At 42.0% G+C, this 17,448-nt stretch overlaps 1 protein-coding gene across 9 annotated transcripts in view; it reads right to left on the minus strand.

Moving 5' to 3' along the window:
• The window catches only part of CCDC88A (coiled-coil domain containing 88A), a 249,095-nt gene that overhangs the window by 172,360 nt on the left and 59,287 nt on the right, over positions 1 to 17,448 (minus strand). The gene's annotated exons all lie outside the window — the stretch shown is intronic.

A 17,448-nucleotide genomic window follows, 5' to 3' on the forward strand; every position in this document is an offset into this window, starting at 1 on the left:
CTGCTGAGGAAGCTGCTATCATTCACAAAGCCTAAGCAATACGGAAACTCTCCATGAATATACTCAAGATTATCAACATTATTCATAAAACCCACGTGTCTAAACAATACTCTTCAGTTCTATTTTTTGATAAAAAGAAAGCATATGACCAAGTAGAATGGGTATATCTTCTGCAAATTTGCTTTTTAGTTTTGGAGAGAAATTCACACATTGATATAAGCTGAATATATGAAGCACCAAGAGCTAAAATATTTGTGAATGGAGTAATCTCAGCCCCCCCAACCAAAGTAATAGAGGAGTACACCAGAGCTGCCCTTTATTACCATTATTATTTGCCTTGTCAATAAAATATCTGGCAATTACATTCAGAAATAATGTAAACATCACTGGTCTGAATGTGGTTAGAAAACAATTCAAATTCAGTTTATATGCTGATGATGCAGTGATTTTCTTAACAGACCCTGAAAAACCTCCACCATATGTTGAGAACACTACTAAGGATTTTCGAGCCATCTCCGGATACAATATTATCTTTGATAAATCTGAATGGCTAGCTATTAATATACCCAGAGCCGTTAAAAAAATAAAATAAACACAGCTACAAATTCCCTGGAAGGAAATACCAATAAAATGAGGGGGCCCTGCTCTGGGTGCCAACAATGAGGGAGGCCCGGCTGTCGTGTACTCGGGACAGGGCCTTCTCTGTTGCTTCTCCTAGACTCTGGAATGCTCTCCCAGTGGCCATTCGTTCCTCGGACTCCATCACAGCTTTTAGAAAGCTTTTAAAGACTTGGCTTCTTACCCAGGCTTTTACATAATCATTTTTTACTGCTGTTCTTGTGTGTTTTTTATCTGCTGTCTTGTTTTTATGTATGTTTTTAGCTTGATGTTTTTACTGCTTTTATTGTATGTTTTAATTTTTGTAAACCGCCTTGGGGTTTTCTTTTAACGAAAGGCGGTATAAAAATGTAAAAATAAATAAATAAAATAAATAAAAAATATGTAGGAATGTGGATCATGCAGGATTCTGATAATCTAGCCCAACTGGACCATAAATTAATGCAGAAGATTAAGAAGGAATTAATCAAATCATCACAAATGCAGCTATCATGGATGGACAGAATGTCAACTATAAAGATGAATGTTTTGCCACCAGTTTTGTTTTTACTATTAAATATTACCCTTGCAATACCAACAGGAATTATAAATTAATGACAAGATATGCTGTTGAAATCTGTATTATAAACCCACTAGGATTTCTGAAAAGAGCCTATTTAGACCTTTATCAGTGGGTCTAAATAAAGTCCCCCCCCACCCAAATATAAAGCATTGTTACCCATTGGTTTTGCTGGTTCTACTTTTTTCTTGGAATTTGAAATAATGCTATTGTGTTAGCACAAGATGACATGGATATTCATGAATTGTCAATTATAAAGAGAAATGTATGTACAAAGGAAAATTTAAATTGGCTTAAATTTAAATAAAATTTAAGCCTTGGGCTATCTCCCTTGACAACTTTATATTATAATTAGAAGTTGAACTACAAGATTATGAATTGACCACATTTAAAAGTTTAATAGACAATGGGTCAAATGAAATTGTATGCCAAAATAAATAATACTATCAGTATTAACGGATTATCTTATCCTCAGAAATGAATGTAGCTGGCTGTAAAGGAACTCCACTGAAATTTGGGTAGCTTTAATCACTCACCCTGCTCCAGTACAGTGTCCGATAGCCACTGTGACCAGTTTCTGCTTCCAGAGGGAACTCTCAAGTTTGGGTATGAACCAACCTTTGGAGGATCCCCTCTGTCTCAATAAGAGCAGGAGCCAGGCTTAGTTCATCCCTTCAGGTAAGTAAATTTCCTTTTAAGTAGTTCAAGCAAGCGGTCAACTTGTGGGGAGCCGCAACTCCAGAGTCTGAGCAACACACATATGAAACAAGATTTCTCTCTCTTAACATTTACTTTATTAATCTACAGGAACCAAGGTGGAGAAGGGGAACAGGCAGGCATTGGGAAAATAAAGCAAAAGTAATCTCTAACTCCTAACACATTCAAAAGCCTACAAGTAAAGCACTCACATATCTTGATGAATGATGGGCCAGCAAGTAAATGGAAAATACCTGACATTTAACAAAGGCAACACACACACTATTTTAAAAGGGACAAAACACCCGGAAGGGCAGTGATCACCTTCCACCAATCAGAAGTAGGTCACAAGGGCTCATGTTGACAGCTCCTCAGTCAATGAGGAGGTAAGATGCCTAGGTAGGTAGAAGCGACTGCGGGCCTGACACCTCTCTGTGGCTCAAAATGTTTTTCAGTTACCATCCACACAGGGGAGGTGGGGTACAAATTGCCTATTTCTCCTGTGTTAGATAAAATTTAGATCAGAGACGCAAGTTTTGGGCAGTATAAAAATATGTTGAATGAATGAATGAGTAAATAAATAAATAAAATTAGAGGATTGGTGAATGGCAGGTCCAATAGATGCTGTGGATGTGATGTTCTCGCTTCAAGATGATGGAGGCTAATGATGATGAACTGCCGACATTTTGGCAGTCCATCAGAGAGCAGAAACTGTCTAGAAACCAGCGTTGCAGAGGAATCATCCTGAGGCGGGCATGAGGTAGGACATGGGTGGTGGCTGCCATACAGCCCAAGAGACATTGGATATCTTTCACTGTATAAGTGCCACCTGACACTACATTCCTGACTAGTTATACTAAGATCTAGATCCTGTCATCCATTAGGAAGATCAGGCCCTGCACAGAATCAAAGAGTAAACAAAGTCATCTCGTGGGTGTAAGATAGGCCTTCTTGTAATTTATACATAGCCCAAGGTCCTCTAGGAAACCTATGGTCCTTGGGAGAGCAGATGACATCTCCTGGAGATTTTCCGGCTACAAGCCAGTTATCTAGCTTTGGGAATATCTTGATGCCTGATTGCTGCAGGTGTGCTACCACTGGTGCCATACATTTTTTGAATATCTTGGGGGCAGATGCCAGTCCAAATGGTAGTGCCTTGAATATGCATCTGACCCCACTTGGAAGCAGATAAACTTCTCATGCTGAGGGTAGATGGAAATGTAACATGCATCCCTGAGGTCAATTGAGGCTAGCCACATTCCTCTAACAGAGACAGGGTGGTAGGTACCGAAATCATGCAAAACCCTTTGTAGGTGATGTAGACTGAGTTCTCGCACATCTAGAATTAAGTATAAGCCCCCATCTTGTTTTGGAATGGTGAAATATGGTGAGTAAAAACCCTTCCAGGAGTTTCATGGAACCTCCTCTCTGCAGGGTGGTGGTTGGGGTTGTGATAACAGGGAAGATGGGTGGAATGCTGGTAAATTCTAGGGCATAGTCTATTCGGACTATGGTGAGAAGCCAATGATTGGAGGTAAAGAGCTCCCATATAGGTAAATATAGAGCCAGGCACATTCTCTGGGGGTTGAAATGAGAGTCGCTGTTTCTTTGTGTAAGTGGAGGGCTTTTGTATCTGAGAAGTGATCTTGTTCATGCCATATTGCTGATGCTTGGTGGACTAGTAGCTTTGGGTATGAAAGGAGCGTTCAGAGGACACAGGTTGCAAGATGGAACTCAAGGACTGGCTCCACGGCCATCTAGACCAGGGATTCTCAACATTGGGTCCCCAGATGTTATTGGACTTCCATAATCCCCAACCCCAGTGGCCTTTGGTTGGGGATTATGGGAGTAGTCGGTCCAACAACATCTGGGGACCAAACACTGAGAACCCTTGATATAGACTGTTTCATAGAACGTGTGGCTGACTCAGAACTCATAGATCTAGCCGTGCTTTTCAATTTCTGCATCTTCTGGTCATCAGTTTTATCCCCAAACACCTTATCTCTGTTGAATGGGAGGTCTTCAATTCTGAAGCAGGCTTTGAAGGTGAAACCTGATGGGCGTAGCCAAGCATACCTTCTACAGGCTATAGAGGTACCTATCACCTCAGCAGCACATTTTACAGAATGTCTACCTAAATACAGCTTCTGTTTGGCGAGCTGCACCACTTCCATAAAAAACACTTTAGCAGGGTCTCTTATCATGTGGCAATAGGTTGAGGAAGGGGGCCACCTTATCCCACAAGAAGTGATTATATCTGGCATTACACGCCCGGTACTTGGTGATCTTTAAGTATAACGCTGCCACAGAGTACAACCGACTGTCAAAAGCATCTATCCTTTTGCCCTCCTGATCCACAGGGTTGGCTGATGACCTAGCCCTGGATTTCGTTTGTGAAGCTTTAACTACTATGGTGTTGGGAGTGCAAGTTTCTCCTGCTTGAACATGATAAAAGCTCTCTATGGGAATTGTTGGCTGTGGCAAGAAGGAAGTCTTTTTCCAATCGTACTTAACAATCTCAACGCAGCATCGGGTGGCAGAGATGCCGGGGTATGCACATCTGCATCCGAAAAATGGGTCTAGGTCACTCTTTTCTTGCTGATCCAGCTTTACTCCTCATGAGGAGGCCATCCTGGAGATATAGTCTGAATAAAGTTTGAGGTGTTCTGTAGGGGAGGTGGGCTTGGTGATCCCCCAAGAAATAATTAGAAGAGGAACCTGAAAATGCCAGTTCCGAATAGGCATTATCATCTACTATCCCCTCTTAATCTCCCTCTCTGTGTCCTGATTGGAGTTGTCATAGTTTGCACCATCTGCTAGTTTCAGGGATTCTGGTGGCTGGGGATCTGGAAGGGCTACCGGTAGGTTAGCTTTAAGTAAAGCTATGTCAGATGTGGACAGTGTTGGCGCAAATGGTAAAGGTGCCGGTGCTAAAGGAAGAGGCTACTGTGTGGCTCTGGAACTCGTGGAAGAGGGCATCTTTTCCCTTTGTGGTCTAAGAGGTTGGCATGTCCATTGGCTCTTCGATGCCAGAGGATTATGGTCTGGGTGAGAACGGGATCTAGACCTCGAAGCTGGTCAGCATGGTCTATAGCCAGGTTCAAAAACAGGCTGTTCACGGTACCGATCAGAAATGTGGGGATAGGAATGTCTATGGTGTCTATCCCCCGCTTGAATCAATAGCCCTGGTATCTATCATCATCATGGTACCAGATGCCAACCATAAACATAGCCCTCTCTCTCTCAGTAACAGTCAGTCTCATAATGATCCATTTATCAAGCATCCAAGGATGAACGATCATATCTTTCTTCCCTGTGCCAGTATGGCTTGTCCCTCAAATAGCAATTGTTGGGGGTTTAATCATGATGCCCTCCTTTATCCCAGTCGGGAGAGAATGAATAATCTCCCTTTTGATCAGGATGGACATGGAGCAGGAGGCAGTACATTATCCACAACCTTGGTGTCAAAGTGCTCATCCAGGTCTGACAGCGGGTCTTCTGGTTCAAGAGAGCAAGGCCAGGTTGGTTGGTAATCTGGCAAAAGTGTGAGATCTTGAGGCATATGCTCTGCCAGATCTGACAGAATGTGACCCACATGCAAGGCAGAGGATCCAACATTTGCTGTGCCTGTACCCGAGGTCCTCGGATTCTGCTTTGGTATTATGTTAAGCAAGGGGATAATGGAGTCTGAGCCTGATTGCCGGGGTAGAATGGAGTCTGAGCTTTGTTGCACGGTCAGACCACACACCAATCCTTATGATTGACTGCAGTCTCCCACTGGGAACCAATTGAACTGGGAGTTGCCTATTCCCGTCTTTTAGGAGGAGGGGTTTCTGTACTTTTGTGTCTTTTCAGTGTTTCTGTGAGAGTTGGAAGTTGGGAAGGAGAGAAGATAAGGTAGGGAAAATACATCTCTGTCTCTCTCCCTGGGGCCTTGCTCATCTTGTGCTTAGGAGGTTACTTGGAGGTCTGTGGAGAATAGCAGCCTCAAGGACACAGAATAAAAGGTATTTTAGGGACAGTACTTTCAGTTAGTTTGTTCTTTTGTTCTTCTGTGTTGCCTGGGTGTATTAATAAAGTTGAAGCCACCTTCTCTATTATTTCTCCTTTGCCCCACTTCATATTCCTTTGTAACAATAAAGCTTTTTTGAGATTGTTAATAATGTTTTCTGAGGGCTCAGTGGGGAAAGGAGGGCCCCCAGTTACATACCTCTCTAGCCCTAGGTCAAGGGAACCCCAATTTGCTAATATTACATCCCAAAGGGTCAATTTACAGTTTCAGGCATTTGGAGAAACTGTGAGGGAGACTAGGTATCCTGTTCGATCCAATCTGATAAAGCCTAGAGGGAAAGAGTCAATAAACCCTTTTCAGGTTATGAACAGGTGGTGGCAGCAGTATACCAGTCAGGGCCCACCAAGAAGGACTGGGGCGGGGGGGTAGAGTCTCAACAACCCTAAAGTCATTCTCTACAGGTACTGATGTAGTTTGTGTGTGTTGGCTTGGTACAGACATAGCCTGTGCAGAACCTAGGGGTTGTATCTTCTTCTTGGGTTTCACTGAATTCTCGGTGGATGTTGGAGCCTGCCATTTCGTTGGAATTTTCGGCAAATGTTGTCCTGCCAGAAACGCAGTTAGTGGTATTGCCACTGTCTTTTTCAAAGTGCCCATTAGAGGGGCTGTGGATTGCCCAGTCGTGTCAGGGGTCACTGACTTCTGTTGAGTGACCAGTATCAAAGAGGTGGATGGTATCGGGTAGGTTTTGTGACTCCCTCCGGTACTGGGGTGCTCAATACTGAGATGCTCTCTGACGGGTGCCAAGTCGCCTGTGTCTGCTCTACTACTGTGGCGGTTGGAGTCGCAGCAGACATTTTCTTATCTTTGTCCCAAAATAGAATGGGAGGACTGGAGAGTTTGTTCCCAAAGGGAAGTGCGAAGTCTGGAGGCTCTTTTTTTTTTTTTTTTGCTTGTTTAGTAAACTTCAAACATTGCAGGCAAGAATCAACCACATGGGCCTCCCCGAGGCAGAACACACACTTGCTGTAACCGTCCGAGGAAAGCAATTTCGCCGTGCACTGGATACACTTTTTAAAGACAATCTTACTCATCATGCAATGCAAAAAAGAAGTAAAGTGTAACTATGCAAAATAAACTGAAACAGAACAAAAAACAAGGGGGGGGGAGAGAGATTTTTTAAAAAGTTGTATTATTTAGAAAACCTTAAGAAGGCTGGAGAGTATCCAGCAAAGTCTACTGAACGGGGACAATGAAAGACGGAGGGAATGAGGAGATGCGCAGCTGCATATACATTTGAGAAGGTTCCCATCAAAAAGAGGAGAAAGAAGCTTGGAAAGCTCTGGCATGGTATCTGAGCAAGTGAAGAGCCCAGAAGTGTAAAGAACAGAGAGCACATTGGGGAATATTTCGTTCTAGAAATATTGTATAGAGATTGGATGCAACTGGCATATTCAAAGTGATGTTGAGGACTCAGAACATCTTTTTAGGAAATGGAACTACAATACTTTAAGAATGCTACAAATACGCTAACAGAAGTCACCCTGTTCTAACTACATCACTGCTGAACATGGCTGTAATCAGGGAAAATCCCCAGTCTAGACAGTGCCTAATTGCTATGTATTCCCTTATAAACATCTGCATATTGGTGGGCATCCCCTTATAAACATCTGGAAACCCATCACTGTACATTCAATAAACATGTCAAATTTTATTAATGCTCTGGATGATTAAAGAGCAAATAGGGGTTGCCCTATTTCCCCACCACTACCGCTGTTCAGCATACACATTCCAAAAGAATTACTTAGAATGGAAAGTCTGCTACTCACAAAAAGCTCAGATTTTTAGGTTGATTTCAAGCAAAACAATTATGCTAATAAAATGACATAATCCAGAACTGTATCTAAAATAATCTGAAGTAATTAAATGTATTTAAGTTCACATTTTCCATTTTCTATATTTGTAAATGTTCACCTTTCCTGGGTTTTCAAAAAAACAAAATCACCAGTGTTACGCTTCTATAAGTAGAGCTCAATTGGAAAACAAAGCACTGTAGTGTAATAAAATACTGCATCAGAAAAAGACAAATCATCTGAAACACTATTAGCTATAGCCATGCAACTAAAGATCAGATAACATTTCCAGCACATTTTATTGGAATTTTACAGTTCACATGGAAAATATCAGAACAGATGACTTTAGTAGAGAATGCGTTCCCAGCCAAAAGGCCTACTACAAAGGCAAAATACTTTCTCAGGGATAAACCAACCCTCTGACACACCAATTGTAACACTTTTGCCATGGAAAGCCATGGAGCTTACTTCCTTATAGTGGTTTTAAATTTGCAGGGTGAGAAGAGTGCCTAGAAATTAACACACCCATTTTAATGTTTGTAGCCTCTAAAATAATGCTACATATGGTCAAGGCACAGTAGGTTACAACATTACGGATTCCTTAAAAGCCAAGCTAGTGATGTGATCAGCAATCTATATAAATATCTGTGAATCTGTATTTTGTTTGTCTTTCATTCTATTGCTGGTCTAAGACTGCAATAAAGATTGATTTGAATATCTGTGAAATGTTTGGATTAGATTGCCTACAAGGCCCTCTCCAACTCTATGAGATGGAAGGTAGTCGTCTTTTCTATCAGTATGAGCTAGGGCACTTACAACAGCTCTCTCAGGACAGCCAGCGTTGAGCAATTTTTTGTGCCTCAACATCTTAGGATTTGAATTCTAAGACAGAGGCTGCCTAGGTGCTTTGATGGAAATAAGAGCTGGATTGCTGGTGCAGAACGCTGAACAGCAGATAACAAAATCCTGCATTTACATACAGAATGATATACAGAGGGCAAGATTATTTATTTATTTCAAAGTTAACCACTTTGGGAAGTTGTGTTGAAAAACGGAATATAAATATTTGTTGTAGTAGTAGCAGTAGGTCCTTGATCCTTTAACTTGAAATGCCAGAGACTGAACCTAGAACCTTCTACATTCAGAACACATGTTCTACCACTAAGCTATGACCCCTCGAAAAATTGTCGTCGTCTCATATGCTTGTTTTTAAAAAGTATAGGGGAGACAGTATAGATGTAATCCTGCCAATTGGTCAACCACAGTTAACTAACTGGGAGTGGACAAAGTGATCCATCCACTTCCAACACCATCTTCAAATCTGGGTTAAGCATAAACCCTGGCTAGCCCTAACTACGGTTAATTTATCTTTATACTGCCCCATCTGTTAGCTCTGGACTAACAATCAATTAAAACCAGTTAAACAGTCAAAACCTAAACCTTTATAAAACAGTTGTTAAAACCTGGAAGGCCAGATTAAAAATGGAAATATTAAGAGCTCTCTTGAAGGTCAGTAATGTTGTTAAGCCTCTGGTTTCTATGAGGAACACAAAGCTACCAATGCCAACCTAAGTAGTTAACTGCAGTTAAGCCAGGTAGCAAGATTTTGCACTCCAGAAAGGAGATGGGGAAAAGCAGTGGCCCAGTACCAATCACTTAACTATCTCTATGTGAAACAGCAATGTCTGCTCACACCTCTTATCAGTTATGGGTAATTCTCAGACCTTCCCAACCCACCATGTCTAATAGGTCGATATTTAAATAGCCAAATTAACAAGTTTAAACAACATCACCACAGAATAGATAATTCAAAGGCAACTTAAACTCAACAATATACCTCAAAGAATTCACAATTTACATAGTTGTCCACAATCCAGATCGATCAATTACCCCTGCTAACTGAGCAAAGACACACTTTTTAAAGTGGTGATTCTCTTATATTTAGCAAGGGGAGAGCAACTGGCCCTATCCAACCCCAGCACAGAATCCCTCCAGTGGCTGTTGCTGGTATCTGCCTTATGTTTCTTTTTAGAATGTGAGCCCTTTGGGGACCGGGGACCATCTTATTTATGTATTATACTTCAAGAGAGCCCTTAAAAACTACCCGGGCTTTTAAACTATTGTAAATGTTTTAATTGCTAATGGTTTTAAACTGTTTTTAAAATGGTTTTGTATTGATTGTTTTTTAAATGACTGATCTGCGGGTTTTATTTTATTTATTTATTTATTCATTCATTCAATTTTTATACCACGCTTCCAAAATGACTCAGGGTGGTTTACAATTAAAACAAAATCATTAAAACCAATAACAGTTAAAACAAAAATATAATCCAAGTGTTTTGATGTAGCTGTGGATGTTTGTAGGATTTCCCATGCTGACTTTGCCACTTAAGTTATAAATGGGAGCATGGGCAGATAGACAGGTTGTGAGCCAGTTCTCTTCTTCAAAAAATTATAGACTGGGTCGTCTAAATCAGTTGTCTTTTGAGTTAAATTAAGTCCCAACACCTCCACCATCTCTGCAATTTGCTGATGGTAGGATCTCCTCTTCCATAGTGGAATCTGAAGGAGGAGCCGCGACATCTTGGTTAGGATTCTGTGGCAGCTGATCATCAGAGATGTCCTTGGGGTCCTCCTTTAACGAGTCAGATGGATAGCCCTCTTCCTCGGAAGAAGAATGCACATCGTCAGGTAAGTGATGTGATTGGTTCCCTGTGTCTTTCCTTTTGAGACTGAGTGGCTGCCGAGGGAAGAGGCGGAAAGGTGGTTTGAATAGACACAGTTCTATTTAGGGAAACTGAAGGAATAGAGGCTTGCACTGAGGTGTGTTTTAAAGTAGGTATTTTCCCTTGTGGCATTGTGGTTTGGACAGAAGTGCTTTGAACCATAGGTGTAAAAGGAGCGTAGGTTTGAACAGAAGCTGACGCACAAGGAGGGATGTTTCGAGTAGTTTGAGTTGTGACCGGTATTAACCGACCTTCACGCTGAGGCTTTCTCAGTCTCTCTAGTTGCCATTCTCTGAATAATATAAATTCTTCAGCAGACAGTGTAATATTAGAGTCTCCCCAACCTCCTAATGGGCACAAATCCTCTGGGCTCCTGTGAATAATCAATGGAGTGAGAGTAGGTGTTTTCGGTATAGGTTTGTCTTCATCATCTTCATCTTCATCCAACCCCTGTGAAATGAAACCTTGGAAAGTTGAAGTGGAAGGAGTCATGTGTCCTGACTGAAGGAGGTGCAGGCGTTCCAGATCCACAACTTCAGGGTCTTCCGTTGTAGCGATTTCAATCTGCATCTGTTTGTCAAAAGGGTTGTCATCAACAATGGCAGGTTCAGTAATTTTTTCTTGCTTTTTCCCTGTGAAGCTCCTGCACCCAGTGGCTTGTGCCTTGATTCCGATGGAGCTCGTTCCTCCGACTTCGAGGTTTTTTCCGACCCCGACATGCCTGACTTATTCTGAACCTCAGCCTGCCTATGATGCTGAGAAGCAGTGGAGATGTCTGGTATTGAGCTCGGGGTGGCAGGCGATTGGCGCAGGGTTGGGGCTGGAGACATAGATTTTGCATGGTTCCTCTGTGGTTCAGTCTGCAGCCCAGTTGGCGATGGAATTCCCTCCGCAGCTGGAGTGCCCTTAAGCCTCTTCGATGCCGTTGCACTCGCAGGCGAGGTACTGCTCCTTTTAGGGTAGGCACTCGGCACCGTGGGGCTCTTAAATGGGGTTGGCTTTGTGGACGTGGAGCCCAACCCCGAGAACTTTGAGACTGCGCCTTTGGAGGTCTGAGCAGTCTCTGACACCAGGAGTTTAGATTGCGTTATTGCAGCTCCCGGCACGGCAGCAGAGGTTGACGGGCGGAGAGCGTCCTCCATTAAGGTGACCTTAAGACATGCTGCTCTGTTCTTGAGAGCTTGCTTTGAGAAACTCCTGCAGATAGCACAAGTAACTGTAGCGTGCTCTTCTCCAAGGCACAAGAGACAAAGCTGGTGCGCATCAGTTGAGAGGAGCTTTGCTCTACAGCAGATACACCTTTTAAAAGTGGTTTTTCCTTTAATAAAAGTACTCATGAGCAAAAGTCATTCGAGTATCTCGATATGTAATCAATCCATCCATTTATTTATTGGGGGGGGGGGTCTGTGTCCCAGGTCATGCCAAAAGGGCATCTGTGAGGTCTATCCAATGTTTAGATAAAGTTGGTTTTTATTCTTAAAGTCGAGGCGGAAGCAAAGAGTGGTTGTACATATCTATGGTTTGTTTAAACAGTTAATCTAATTGTGATTGTATCTACTGAGGAGCTGTGAAGTTCCCGAGGTCCAATCGCTTTGGCAGTCAGGAAGAAACTGAGTAACAGATGTCTAACTGCCACAATAGATAACGCACGGCTCCTGCGGAGGAGGTTAAAAGGCGTCGCGACGAGCTAATGAATACTACCCTGAGAAGTTCTGCACAGGCGCAGAACCCATTTTTATGAGTGTCAAGGCACTCAATATCCAGCTCCCTCAGATTCTGAGCCCCTACAATGAGTACCTCTGTCTTGCTTGGATTCAGCTTCAATTTGTTATCCCTCATCCAGCCCATTACTGCCTGTAGGTAGGCACTTAGAGAATAAGTGCCATTTCCTGAAGATGAAAAGGAAAATTAGATTTGGGTGTCATCAGCATACTGATAACATCTAACATCCAGCACCAAACCTCCTGATGACCTCACCCAGTGGTTTCATGTAGATATTGAAAAGAATTGGTGACAGAATGGAGCCCTGAGGGATTCCATATAACAGCTCCCGTTTTGAGGAACAACTGTCACCAAGCTCCACCATCTGGAATCTACCTGAGAGATAGGAGTGGAAAAACTGCAAGGCAGTGCCCCCTATCCCCAACTCCCCCAGGCGATCCAGAAGGATACCATGGTCAATGGTATCGAACGCCGCCAAAAGATCCAGAAGAACCAGCAGAGTCACACTCCCTCTGTCAATTCCCCGGTAAAAGTAATCCATCAGGCCAACCAAGGCTGTCTCAACCCCATAGCCAGCTCTAAAGCCAGTTTGAAATGGCTCTAGATAATCAGTTTCCTCCAAGACTGCCTGGAGCTGGTCGGCCACCACCCTCTCAATCACCTTGCCCAACCAAGGAAGATTGGCCTGTAACCAGGGTGGATAAAAATCAATGGTTTTGGTTTTTTTTAAATCAAAAAAATCGAATTTTTTTGATTTAAATCAGATTTTTTAAAATAAAATGCTTTTTGAGGAAAATATATTACCATCCAAAGGTTATTCCATCATGAAATAAAGATTAGTTTTTTAATTATGTAGAATAAGGCTGTATATGTTTAATTTTTTTGGTAAATAAATTCCATGAATCCATTCACAATGTCATGCTCTTCCAGAGGTTTTTGTAAGATTATTGGGCATTTCTCTGCCTACAAGATATTATCACAGATGCTTGGTTTACTTTTGCAGTTCTCAAAACTGAATTTGACTCAGCAGAGATCACATGCCTCTTCTTCACAGCAAAAATGTTATGACATGAACAGAGTTGAGAAAAAGACCTTAATCCTATTGTTCTACAAACCTATGAATACAGAATCAACCCCTTCAGTGCTAAGTTTCAAGAAGTTTAGTGAAATAGAATAGAAACAATATTTTTCTGATTGTTTGGAGTGGAATAGATCTGCACAAGAAGAAAGTGAAACTAAGTGTGAGGAGGGAGGGGCAAGCAGACAAGCAGTACAGAATGAAAGTGAAACTTTCTGAGCACAATACTGCATAGCCACAGACAGACAAGTCTTTGGATCTTTTTGTGTGTATGACCTGAGGTTTATCACATTCTTTCCTTGGAGGAAAAAACCTATAATGGCAGCAGGCCGTAAAAGAGACCCAGTTTGGCAATATTTTAATGAAGTTCCTTTACCTATCGGTAAGGCAGGCATGCGTGCAAAATGCAAACACTGCAACACAGAAATGCAAGGCCTGGTGGCCCGAATGAGGCAACATCATGAGAAGTGCTGTGATGAAGATGACCAAAGAAACACATTTGAACAGGCAGGATCTTCAGGTTGGTAAACATTTTTATTGAATCATATAATATTTCTAAAGACTGCCTTGAACTGTCATGTTTGAGCAAAATTATATTTCTTATTATTACTGCATGTTACTGTCATTTGGTACAGTTATGAAGAAAAGCAAATATTCCTTTTGGGGCAGTGCTGTGTACAATAAGCAGAAATTGTATAAACAATAAAATAACAGCATTGACTTTTTTGTTTAGGGGAATTCATGGATTCTGGAAACTATCCACCTTCAAGATCACCATCCTCCTGTTCTACAGTTTCAGAGTTATCCATCCAGGATCATTAGCATCATCAGACACCCACAGCCACATATCACTATCACCTAAAAGAAAGAAAACATCCTTCCCTCCTGGAACCACCATAGATAAGTTTGTGATAAAAACTAGCAGATTAGAAAAAGAGTTAATTGATGAAAAAATTGCCCAGTTTGTTTATGCAACGAACTCTTATTTCCGTCTGACTGAGAACCCACATTTCATTAATATGGTTCAGTCACTGAGACCAGGATACAGTCTACCCAGCAGAGCAGATGTTGCAGGGAAACTGCTGGATAAAGTGTATGACAGAGAAATGGAGCAATGTGCAACAGCTCTGGAGGGTAGAATTGTTAACCTAAGTATTGATGGGTGGAGTAATGTCCACAATGATCCTATTGTATGTGCTTGTATAACAACAGAAGAAGGGAAAGTCTTCCTTGCACAAACAATTGATACATCAGGAAATGCACACACAGCAGAATACTTACAAGAAGTGGCAGTAAAAGCTGTAATAACATGTGAACAAAAATTCAAATGTCTAGTATGCAGTTTGGTCACAGACAATGCTGCAAATGTATCCAAGATGAGAAGAAATTTAGAAGAGCAGGAAGGGAATACAAAGCTAATAACATATGGTTGCAGTGCTCATTTGCTGCACCTCTTAGCCAAAGACTTAAGTGTTCCAGAAATAAAGACTAATGTTGTTGAAATTGCTAAATACTTCCGCAACAATCACTTTGCTGCAGCAGCTCTGAAAAGGATGGGTGGAACCAAGCTAACGCTCCCACAAGATGTTAGATGGAACTCTGTGGTGGACTGTTTTGAGCAGTATATCAAGAACTGGCCTATTCTGATGACAGTTTGTGAACAAAATCGAGATAAAATAGATGGCACTGTCACGGCCAAAATCCTCAACATTGGGCTTAAGAGAAATGTTGAACATATGCTGAGCATCCTGAAACCCATCTCTGAATCTTTAAACAAAATACAGAAAAATAGCTGTTTTATTGCTGATGCTGTTGAAATTTGGAAGGAACTGAGTGAACACTTAAAAACAGAACTACACATGGACAGAATTAAATTACAAGCATTAAAAAAACAAATGGGACAAGTACTGTCTCCAGCTCATTTTTTGGCAAATATTGTCAATATCCAGTACCAGGGTCAAAACTTAAGTGCTGAGGAAGAGGAGTTAGCTATGACATGGGTATCCAGCAATCATCCATCTGTAATGCCAACTATAATAAACTTCAAAGCTAAGGGGGAACCATTCAAGAAATATATGTTTGCTGAAGATATTTTAAAGAAAGTCACACCAGTGAACTGGTGGAAGTCACTTAAGCACTTGGATTTAGAGACTGTTCAAGTAATGATTTCACTTTTAACAGCAGTAGCTTCTTCTGCAGGCGTTGAAAGAATATTCTCTTCCTTTGGACTCATTCATTCTAAATTGAGAAATCGTTTGGGACCCGATAAAGCAGGAAAGCTTGTTTTTCTTTTCCAGATTATGAACAAAGACGAAGATGAAGATGATGAGTGAGCTACAGAGGACAGTATTTAAGTTTTTCATGTGTAGGCTGGGCTGACAGTCTAAGTTTCTTAAAATATATATATTTTGTTTAGCCAAATTAGTTAACAAACATGGATGTTTGTTTAAGCAAATAACATATGCTGTAATGTTATTGTTTCAGTTGAATAAATCTATTTAAATTGTTATTATTAAGGTAATGATTATTTTTCTCCTTCCTAAGTACAACAGAAAAGTTGTCCAAATATGAATGATTAACCTATTAAACTGGGGATAAAAAAACTAATATGAAAAGTTGTTATTCTAAAAATCTTCATCTACTTGCATATTAAAGTTATACCAGCAAGAATTAGTCTTTATGTAGGAAACTATGATTTAAATCAAGCCTTACTGACTAGTGATTTAAATCGTGATTTAAATCGTGAATTAAATCAGTTTGATTTAAATCAAATCCACCCTGCCTGTAACTATCCATTGCTAAGGTGTCCAGGGAAGGCTTCTTTAAGAGTGGTCTAACCATTGCCTCCTTCAGACAAGGAGGCGCCCTACCCTCCCTCAGCGATGCATTTATGATATTAACTAGGCCACCTCCAACAATCTCCCTGCTAGATAGAAGCAGCCAAGTCAGGCAAAGGTCCAGCGAACAAGTGGTAGGCCGCACCGACCCAAGCAACGTGTCCACATCCTCAGGAGTCACAGATTGAAACTGATCCAATCTAATACTGCAAGAGGGATTGCTGGACACCTCCTCCATAGACCTTGCAGAAATAGTCAAGTCCAAGTCTGCCCGAATACAGGAGATCTTATTCGCAAAGAACCCATTAAAGGTATCAAAGCAGAGCAACCCCGGGGACTGAATGGAGAAGGAGCATAAACGAAACTCCTCACAACCCGGGATAGCTCTGCTGAGCATATACCTGCAGCCGCAATGTGCGCAGACCAGAATCTCTTTTTTGCTGCATGCACCGCCACCGAATAAGTTCTCAAATGGGTCACATGCTGCATCCTGTCAGATTCTAACTAGGTTCTCCTCTACTTACACTCTAGTCTCCAACCGATTCAGTCCCCGCAGCTCCTCAGTATACCAAGGGGCCATTTTTGCAGCAGGTCGGAAGAGATGCTTAAAAGCAATAATGTCTACTGCACTGATGAGTTCCCTGTTCCAGTTTCCCACCAGGGCATCAATAGAATCACCGGCCGCACCAACGTCAAAATCCTCCAAGGCCTTTTGAAATCCTACTGGGTCCAGCAGCCTTTTTGGACAGACCATCCTAATAGGTCCACCACCCCTGCAGGGGTGGATTGCGGCTATGAGACCAACCTTAACCAGGTAGTGGTCTGTCCAGGACAGTGGAGAAACCACCAGATCCCCCACCCACGGAATACCCCCCGATCTGAACAAAAGACCAAATAGAGTGCATGGCCGGCAACATGAGTTGGTTCAGAAACTAATTGGGATAGGCTCATAGTCGTCATGGCTGCTATGAACTCCTGAGCCACACTAGACAAGCCAGCCCCAAAGTGGATATTGAAGTCCCCCGGCACCAAAAGTCTAGGAGACTTCAACACCAACTCCACGACCAGCTCCGTCAGCTCAGTTAGGGAGTCAGTTAGGCAGCGCAGTGGACAGTACACCAACAGAATCCCTGATCTATCCCTAGTTCCCAGCGTCAAAAATATGCACTCAATATAAGTAAACTGTATCACAGGGGCCCCGCCCACTTCCCCTGGCCTGCTCCACGACAGAGTAACCTGGTGGGAGAAGCTGAACTCACAGTGGACCACTTGCCTCCCCCAACCAGGTCTCAGTTATACATGCCAGGTCAGCTCCCTCATCCACGATCAAATCATGGACAATCTCAG

The sequence above is a fragment of the Hemicordylus capensis genome, chromosome 1, assembly GCF_027244095.1.
Source record: "Hemicordylus capensis ecotype Gifberg chromosome 1, rHemCap1.1.pri, whole genome shotgun sequence".
In the NCBI taxonomy this organism is placed as follows: domain Eukaryota; kingdom Metazoa; phylum Chordata; class Lepidosauria; order Squamata; family Cordylidae; genus Hemicordylus; species Hemicordylus capensis.